Below are 8,870 nucleotides of genomic sequence, written 5' to 3' on the forward strand. Positions count from 1 at the left end.
CACAACAAATGCATGATAATTTCTACAACATAATTCTCATCAATTTTCATGTAAATGTGTTATTAATACAAAAAGAACAAATTCATTGTAGCTCATACAAGTAATAACAGTATAATGATCCTTTTCTCTCTTGCTCTATCCCCCTCCTTCCTCCTCTTTCTCTTTCTTCCTTCTCCCCTCTCCTTTTAAAATTTTTGATGTAACTAATTTTTTAAAATTTATTTATTGACAAACAGTAATTATACATATTTATGGGGTACGATGTAATATTTCAATGCATGCATATATTTTAATGCTCATATTAGGATAATTAGCTCCATCATCTCATTTATTCGAGGTTTCTGTGTGAGATGTAACATATTTTTATTTTACATTCTGGTCAAAGGCTCAGGTGGTACATGTAAGTAATTTAGCTCCTCACAATGTTAAAAATAAGCCTAGTTTCTGGTATAAATTCTTAGACGAGTAGTGATTCAAAAATCATTAAAAGAAAGGACAGATATCTAAATAATTTTCTCTTTTCATAATACAGAGTTAATAATTTATAGTTAGATAAATTGCAAAACATCTCTCCCACTTCTTTCTTTCTTTACTTCTTTCCTCTTTTACTATTGAGTTTGTGACAAACTTCTAAAATAAAACATGAAAGCCCAAACAGAAATATACTTAATTTAATTTGTTAGAGAGCTATATGTAGAATGAAAAAATAAAAACAAAATTAATTTTCTTGAAATTTTCAGATAGTTATAACTTTTTTTCTGAGCTAAAAATGTATAATTAACAAATAATAACTATATATTTATGGGATAAAATGAGATGTTTATATATATGTATATACATGCTTTTCCAAGTTTATTTTTGTACAGTTTGCTTAAATTTCTGGTACTATGAATGCCTTTGGCTGTCAGATGAAGCCTAGGATGCCTTGAAATGTTCGTTTATTTATTTAGAAGGAGAGAGAGACAGCATGAGAGAGTGAGAGTGCACTCCCACACTCCAGGTCACTTTTTTTTTTTTTTTTAAGATTTTATTTGAAAGGTAGAGTTACAGACAATGAGAGGAAGAGACAGAGAGAGGTCTTCCTTTCCTTGATTCACTCCCCAATTGGCTGCAACGGTCGGAGCTGAGCTGGTCCGAAGCCAGGAGCCCGGAGCTTCTTCTGGGTCTCCCACGTGGCTTCAGGGGCCCAAGGACATGGGCCATCTTCTACTGCTTTCTCAGGCCATAGCAGAGAGCTGGATTGGAAGTGGAGCAACCGGGACTAGAACCAGCGCCCATATGGGATGCCAGTGCCATAGGTGGAGGATTAACCTACTGCACCACGGTGCCAACCACTCCAGTTCACTTCTTACATGCTGAAACTGGGCTGAGCTGAAGTTAGGAGCTGAGAACTGAATTCAGATCTTCCTCATGGGTGGTAGGAACTCAATTACTGAAGCCATTAGTTGCCCCTCAGGGAACCAGAGGGGTATTGAACAGAGGTACGCCAATACTGGACTTGGAGATCTTAACTACTAGGCTTGCATCTGTCCCCAAACAATAATTTTTAAGTGTATAAAATGAAATACACAGACTATAGAAGAAGCCAATTGTATTGAAATATATAGTTATCAAAGTTTTTAAATTGATATGTTAATATGTATGCTCTTTAAAATTAACACACCAAATAACAAGGAAGTAACTGGTTCATAATAATGAGTAATATGATTCTGATGAGTATATAAGCAATATTTTGTGTTATTGGCAACAATGTTATATGATATGAAAATCTGAGATTTATGTTGGTGAAAAAGTCCAAGTTATTGTTATCATTGATCTGGTTTGTGGTTTAACTCATGGTTACAAGAGATTACAATTAGTGAAAATAAATCCAAAAATTTTCCTATTCAAGTTCACAGAATCCTTGAGTTTTAGGGGTTAAGGACATAAGAACCTTTGCTTTAAGGAATTATTGTATTTTATGATATCTTAACGTAATATGGGCCAATGATAATAAACATGCTCTCCTGAGTTAGTATGCCACCATTCCAATGTTTTTACAATTTTAGTAACTACATTTTTCATTTCTAGAAATTTTATTTAAAAAGTCTGCCTACTAACTTTTGTATCTCCTTTACTGTAATACATTTATTTTAAAATGTATTATAACATTCATGTTTATTTTTATATTCATATATACTATAACATTTATTTAATATTTTTATTTTCTTAAAATGTATTCTTTCTACTGACTTGCATTGATATTGGCTGGTTTCATTGTGTGTTCTGTTCATTTTGGTTGTGAACAACAAGTGCCTGCATACCTTACCCATGGAAATCCTTTGAGGCCTGTGTTTAAAGTGACTTTTTTCTAGAAAGCATTTGTTTTTATTTCTACTACCACCAAACCAGTAGTGCTTTAACTAATTTTCCACATGGATATTTGTTGTAAATGTCCACACAGTTATTGTGACTAGTTCCTAAAATCTACGTGAGTACAGATTATAGTTGGCGATTTTTCTCCATAATTTTTTTTCTCTACCCAGGTAACAAAAAGGATGAGACAGAAACATATCTCCATGTCCCTTTGAAGGTATGGTCTTTTAGAAATCTCGGCTTTAGAGTTTTTATCCCTCACCTTAGTGGCTTCATGGTTCAAAGTCCACCGTGTACCTGTAGATGCCCACAAAGGCAACCGCTGCTTGGAGCTCTTGCTTAGCTCTCTGCTTATATGTTGTTGTCGTTGTTATTACTTTTATTGTTATTATTTCCTGACTTATAATTATTTCCAAGTTTTCTACCAACTCAGCCATGTATGAGTTTATAAAAAATACTTTATAAAGTTTTTATTTTTATTTATTTTTTGGTGACATTCTCTACTGGCAAAATTTCTTTGAGATTAAACACCATATTGTCACTTTTAGTTCTGACTGACATTCTGTCTAGTATAATCTTTTTTTAAAAATTTTTTTTGACAGGCAGAGTGGACAGTGAGAGAGAGAGACAGAGAGAAAAGTCTTCCTTTGCCGTTGGTTCACCCTCCAATGGCTGCCGCGGCTGGCGCGCTGCGGCCCGCACACCGCACTGATCCGATGGCAGGAGCCAGATGCTTCTCCTGGTCTCCCATGGGGTATAGGACCCAAGGACTTGGGCCATCCTCCACTGCACTCCCTGGCCACAGCAGAGAGCTGGCCTGGAAGAGGGGCAACCGGGACAGAATCCGGCGCCCCGACCGGGACTAGAACCTGGTGTGCCGGCGCCGCAAGGCGGAGGATTAGCCTAGTGAGCCGCGGCGCTGGCCTCTGTCTAGTATAATCTGAATTTTTATGGTAATCCTGTGAAGTAGCTCTGTCTCCTTTATATATAAACATGGAAAAGAGAATAAGCAAGAACAGCTAAACTGCTCAATGTTTTACCTCAAGTTCATGGCAAACTGGGGCTGAAAATTGTCTAGTAGGCCACCACAGCTCATGATCCTTCTATTCTGTTTCTCTGGTGTTTGTTCTATGCCTGATGTTGCATTATGCCATGCACATCATATTGCAACAAAAATCTGTGCTGGCAGAGAGATTTTTGTCTTTCATCCTCTCACATGCACTTAAGTATCAATAGCAGAGCTGTCATAGATCAATAAATATTCATTGGGTCAGCAAATAAATGAATTTTATGCTACCACATACTCTTCATAATGGTATTTTTTAAGCTGTGTGATCTACCATTGAGTGAATCAAGAATCTCTTTTTTTCCCCTTGGTGGACGGTTGTGTTTTTAACTTGCTTTAAAAAAAGAAGAAAAGAAAAAATCTATTATATAAGAGGATGTCAGGAGCAAAAATTCTTGGGAACCGATCACTTATTTTCTTTTGCTGTACTGTCTCTGTCCCATATTGTCTGAATCCTTTTCAGTATTTTTGTTTTGTTTTAAATCAAGTCACATCACAAGGTTCCTAAATTCCAACTTTCCATATTGGGCTTATGGGCTCCTTGCTCCTTGTTCTGAGAGCCTTGGAAGTGGCTCCCTTTCATCTCCTGCACTGCTCTTTGTAGAGATTAGTCACAACAGCAACGTGATCTTAGGCATGTCTTCTGCTGTGCAGCTGACCATGAAGCAAAGTAAAAGGGCAAACTATTTATAAATCAAGCGGTTACAGGTGCAGAGAATAGATAAGAGTTTAGCTTTGTCCAGGTTGGGAGACCATTCTTACTGAATTTCCTTGTTTGCACTGTTGTAGTCTTGGCTCAAGGTTTTAAAAAATATGTGAAGTTACTCCCACTTAAACTGCTTGGGATGTCTATCATTGTCAGAGTTCTTATCATTGGGTGATTTGTTTTTCCAATCAACAACTGTTTGCTAAGCACCTGCTACTAACTAACACCATGCTGGGAGGTGATAAAATTGGCAAGGGAAAGCGAGAAAGTCAGCATGTACAAGCGTACCTTCTATGACTGATACACGTGCAGGAGCAGCGTGTGAACTGCGCCCCTTGTGCAGGCGAGGAAGACCGACAGCTGGCGCTGCTCTCCCCTTCCACAGTTATCTCCAAGGATCTTGCCAGACTCACTCTTCCTCAACACTCTTTGTCTTTTTTCCTCCCAGCCTGGATTAGTTTCTATTAATTGTTGGTATATGTTAATTATTGTTTACAATTAAGAGTCATTTTTTCTCCAGGAAGAACAGCTGCCTTGGTTCTATCTCTCTCTCATGCACCTAGGAAGCACCTTTCCCAGTTTTGTCCCTGAGATGCTCACTTTTCTGTTTCATATACTTTATTCTCAAAATTCTTTGACTTTTCTTTTTAAAGATTTATTTTATTTATCTGAAAGGTAGAGTTACAGAGTCAGAGAGGGAGAGACAGAGAGAGGTCTTTCATCCACTGGTTCATTCCCCAAATAGCTGTAACAGCTGGAGCTGGGCCAGGCAGAAACCAGGAGCCAGGTGCTTCATCCAGGTCTCCCACATGGTATAGGTGGCCAACCGCTTGACCCATCTTTTACTGCTTTCCCAGGCATATTAGCAGGGAGCCAGATTGGAAGTAGAGTGGCTAAGACTTGAACCAGTGCCCATCAGCGGCTTAAGCTGTTATGTCACAATGCCAATGCCCCAAATTACTTTTATTTATTTACTTACTTACTTATTGATTTGTATTTTTGCCTTCTGCCACTATGGTCTCTATTGCTTCTCAAATTATTGAAGTATTGAATATGTCAGTATTTGATAGATTGGTTGTTCATAGCACAAACTCAAAATTTTTATCTTACACAACTTTCTAAAACAATGTGTAAAAATTTTCTCAATTCTTTTGAGTTCAAGGGTAAGATTTTATTTAAGTACTTTTGTATTTTTCATGTAGAATGGAGTTTCATTGGTCTATTTAAAAATATTTATTTGAAAGCATAGTGACAGAGAGAGAGATGAGGGTGGGGGAGAGAAAGAAGAGTGAGTGATCTTCCATTCACTGGTTCACTCTCCAAATGGCTGCAACAGCCAGGATGTGCCAAGCCAAAGCCAGGAGCCAGGAACTCAATCAATGTTTCCCACATGGATGGCAGGGGACCAAGTACTTGGGTCATCAACTATTGTCTTCCCACGCACATTAGTGAGAAGTTGAGTCAGAAACTGAGCAACGGGGACTTGAACCAGCATGCTATGGGATGAAGGCATCGCAAGCAGTGGCTTAACACACTGCACGACAACACCAGTCACAAGTTCAAAGGTCTATAATTAGCTTTAATGCTTTAATATGTGCAAAATAATATTAAAGTGCTAAAGTTTATAAATATTGGTCTACCAAAGGTTTGCTTTTTCCACCTCTTTTCATTTACTTTCTTTGTTTACTACAATAATATATTCATTCTTTATTTCTAACAAAAAAAAACTCCAAAACATTTATCTTTATTCCTAACACTTTGCAGACAGAGTGTACACAACCTTCTAAGATGTGGACTGTGCTATAGCAGATGGGAAGATATGGTATTCAAGCACATCAAGAAACAAGAACTAGTTCTGTACTCTTCTACACATGTGTTTCATGAGGGCTTTGAGGCTCTCTGAGATCTGTGAAACAGCTATAACCATGGGATGATTTTGTTACTGATTGACATTTTATGCACTGAGGCCTTCAGCTACAGTGACTATTTTACAGCTTGAGCAAGACAAAGTCTCTGAACTGAGGCTCAATGTGGTGCATTGAGAAAACTGTTTTATGGAAACAACTCCCAGTCATCCTGACCCTATCCCAGTCATCCTGACCCTAGACAATGATTTTCAGATGCATTTGGTGATATTTCCTGCCTGGTATTTCTTAGTGTGACTGAACTGAGTTGAATAAATGTTCATCGAGTGCCCACTAAGAACTTTCCTAGAGCCAGCACCTATGGCACCAGCCTCCCATATGGGTGGCAGTTCAAGTCTCGGCTGCTCCATTTTCTTTCTTTTTTTTAACTTTTATTTAATGAATATAAATTTCCAAAGTATAACTTTTGGATTACAATGGCTTCCCCCCCATAACTTCCCTCCCACCCGCAACCCTCCCCTCTCCCGCTCCCTCTCCCCTTCAATTCACATCAAGATTCATTTTCAATTATCTTTATATACAGAAGATCAATTTAGCATATATTAAGTAAAGATTTCATCAGTTTGCACCCACACAGACACACAAAGTGAAAAATACTGTTAGAGTACTAGTTATAGCATTACCACATTAAGGACTGCTCCATTTTCAATCCAGCTTCCTGCTAGTGTGCCTGGGAAAGCAGCAGAGGATGGCCCAAGTGCTTGGGCCCCTGCACCCATGTGGAAGACCCAGAGGAAGCTCCTGGCTCCTGGCTCCTGGCTTCAGATTGGTGCAGCTCCAGCTGTTGTAGCCGTTTGGAGAATGAATCAGTGTATGGAAAATTGATCAATTGATCTCTCTCTTTCTCTCTCTCTTTCTGTATCTAATGCTGCCTTAAAAAAATCTGCATCTGCATTAAATTTGATCCAGGATGGACTGTAATATGGATGGAGAGCCCTCAGAGGGACAGGAACACACTCAAGGTGGCAAGAGAATGCAGGAGCTTGGGGTGGCTATGATCCTAGGCACATTTCAGGTATTGGGGAGGTTTTGGGGGAAATAAGTTAGAGAATACGTTCTGAAAGTTTTAAGATAATAAAAGCATATACCTCTTTTTTTTTAAACCCTAACTTTAGAAAATATGTATTTATTTTGTTTTACTTAAAGTGGGAGTTGGGAGGAGAGGGTACCTTCCATTTGCTGGTTCATTCCCTAAATGCGCAGAAATGGCTGGGACTGGTCCAGGCTAAAGCCAGGGGCTCGAAATTTCATCCAGGTCTCCCAAGTGTGTGGCAGGGGCTGAAGTATTTGAGCCATCATGTTCTTTCCATCTCAGATACATTGGCAGGAAGCTGGATTGGAAGTGGGGTAGCTGAGACTCAAACTGGCAACCTGCACTTTGATATGGCATGTGGATGTTCCTAGTAGTGGCTTAGTCGGCTCTACCACAACACCTGCCATCCTGGAAAGGTTTTGAATACTTGGCTGGGAATGGCAAGCTGTGTAAGACCAATATGATTATTTACTGAAACTCTTCCTTCAGTAATGAGTCAGGGCCTGGTGAGGCTCTGAGGTACTTTGAGTGGATGCCTGCAAACACATGAAATGCTGGAGGATAGATTTCATTTGATTCCTCCCTGCCATCAGGAGGCAGTAATTTGAATTGTGCTGCCTAAAGTCCTTGAGCAGCAAGTTCTGTTCAAGTTCTCCACTGGAAAGTCTTTGAGATTGTGAGGGGCCATAATCAGTCCAGACCCCATCCAGCTCCCAAATCACAAAATTTTTCCTTTGTTTTCCGTTTGCATCTTGCAGTGCTTCAGATTATAAATGGAACACAAAGACCATGCAGATACTCCCCTTTTCATTTTAGAAATGATGTCGATTGAGGCAGGGCATAATAGATTTTAAGGTCCTTTAGCCCCTTTGTTTCATTTTGGGATTACAGTCATGTGCAGAATTTCAAAACGATGCAAAGGTCAAGTTTGGTCTACTAGAAAAAAAATCCACGGGTTGGGAGACCTTTATGCCATTGTCTCTGCTTTAACTTTTTACTGAAGGTACTGACAGTTATAGGCCTAATTCTGTCCTAATTGAATGGAGATAGGGATACAGTGGTGTCCATTCAAGATCAGATACAATAAATCCTAAAATATTAATTTTTTGTTCTATCTTTGCTTTTAACAAATATGTCTTAAGCACTCACTATGTGTGGGGCACTGTGCTAATTCTGGTCAAGAATTAGAGAGATATAAACATATATCATCCCACATGCCTTTTTGTCACATCAAGATTGGCAAGTTTTAACTTCTTTCTCTGGGACATGAGGGTTTTTATTCCTGTTTCTCTTCTCCACTGTTTCTTAAAATGAGAATCTGTTTGTCCTTTGACCATGTGATAGATAAAGGAAAATGGTTTTCCAACTGAACTGTTTCAGAATAGGTTTGAATAAATTAGTGAAAGCATAATAATGTCTTTATCTTGAATGGAGTAACTTGCTTGTTATGAGGCATGCCACATACTTGTTTCTGAGAGGTTTTTATAATAAGACAAGCATGGTTTGTGGCTGGTGTTTTGAAGATGGTGAGTCAGAGTTGCAGTAACTTCACTATAGCTGATCAAGGGGCAGAACTCAGTTGGAGAGTGGGATCTGTTGCCCTTCCCCATGCAGTGTGCTTCCTTCATAAATGTCAAGGGCAGCTGGATATTGCATTCTTTTCAAACTCCAAAAGCAACATTCAGCAGTTGAGGCTGTTTGAAGACATATATGCACATTCTGATCGCCATGTAAACCACATCAAATACATTTTCAAGTTGTTTATTTTTCATTAAGGCTTCTTTT

This window comes from Oryctolagus cuniculus, chromosome 1 (assembly GCF_051225735.1).
Source record: "Oryctolagus cuniculus isolate XC-2025 breed Fujian yellow rabbit chromosome 1, ASM5122573v1, whole genome shotgun sequence".
Classification (NCBI taxonomy): domain Eukaryota; kingdom Metazoa; phylum Chordata; class Mammalia; order Lagomorpha; family Leporidae; genus Oryctolagus; species Oryctolagus cuniculus.